The following is a 1,611-nucleotide window of genomic DNA, read 5'->3' on the forward strand; positions in this document are numbered from 1 at the left end:
GAAACAGTGTCAAGGAAAGATTGATTCAGATGTTACATGACTATATTGATATTTTTGCTTGGTCGTACGAGGATATGCCAGGACTGGATACTGATATAGTAGTGCATCGTTTGCCGGTGAAGGAAGATTGTCGTCCTGTTAAGCAAAAGGTTCGTCGCATGCGCCCTAAAATGTCTGAGAAAATCAAAGCCGAAGTAATGAAACAATTTAATGCCGGTTTTCTAGCTGTTACTTCTTATCCTCAATGGGTTTCTAATGTGGTACCAGTGCCAAAGAAGGATGGTAAGGTGCGAATGTGCGTAGATTACAGAGATTTGAATAAAGCGAGTCCCAAAGATGACTTTCCACTTCCGCACATTGATGTTCTGGTAGATAACACCGCTCAACACAAGGTATTCTCTTTCATGGATGGATTCTCGGGTTATAACCAGATTAAGATGGCACCTGAAGACATGGAAAAAACTACGTTTGTGACGCAATGGGGCACTTTCTGTTATAAAGTAATGCCATTCGGTTTAAAGAATGCAGGGGCAACGTACCAGCGTGCTATGGTGGTTTTGTTCCATGATATGATCCATCATGAAATAGAGGTATATGTGGATGACATGATAGCCAGATCTCATACTGAAGAAGAACATCTCGATCATTTATACAAACTGTTTGAGAGGTTGAAGAAATACAAGTTGAGATTGAACCCGAACAAATGCACCTTTGGAGTAAGATCCGGTAAACTCTTGGGCTTTGTTGTCAGTAGTAAGGGAATTGAGGTTGACCCGGCCAAGGTGAGAGCTATTCGAGAAATGCCAGTTCACCGTACAGATAAAGAAGTCAGAGGTTTCTTGGGACGGTTGAATTACATTGCCCGATTTATTTCCCATTTGACCGCTACTTGCAAACCCATCTTCAAATTACTGAGGAAAAATCAAGAGATGATATGGAAGGATGAATGTCAAGAAGCTTTTGACAAAATCAAGAAGTATCTCCAAGAACCTCCGATTTTGATGCCCCCAGTTGAAGGAAGACCTTTAATCATGTATTTGACCGTGTTAGAAAGTTCAATGGGGTGTGTGTTGGAGCAACATGACGAGTCTGGTCGAAAAGAGCACGCCATATACTACCTTAGCAAAACGTTTACCGACGGTGAAACAAGATACTCACTGCTTGAGAAAACTTGTTGTGCTTTGGCTTGGGCTGCTCGCCGACTAAGACAGTATATGTTGAATCATACCACTTTATTGATTTCTAAGATGGATCCTATCAAATATATATTTGAGAAACCTGCCCTCTCCGGAAGAATAGCAAGGTGGCAGATGATTTTAACAGAGTATGATATCTAATATACTACTCAGAAAGCAATCAAAGGAAGCGTGTTAGCTGATCATTTGGCTCATCAAGCAGTTGATGATTACCAATCTATGAATTTTGAGTTCCCAGATGAGGATGTCATGCTTGTTACTGATTATGAAGAACCTGGACCAGATGAAGGACCCGAACTGGGATCCCGATGGACTATGGTTTTTGATGGATCTTCTAACGCGTTGGGCAATGGTGTTGGTGTTGTGATTATTTCTCCCAAGGGTTGCCATACGCCTTTCACTGCTAGACTATATT

Source organism: Lathyrus oleraceus, chromosome 7 (assembly GCF_024323335.1).
Source record: "Lathyrus oleraceus cultivar Zhongwan6 chromosome 7, CAAS_Psat_ZW6_1.0, whole genome shotgun sequence".
In the NCBI taxonomy this organism is placed as follows: Eukaryota; Viridiplantae; Streptophyta; class Magnoliopsida; order Fabales; family Fabaceae; genus Lathyrus; species Lathyrus oleraceus.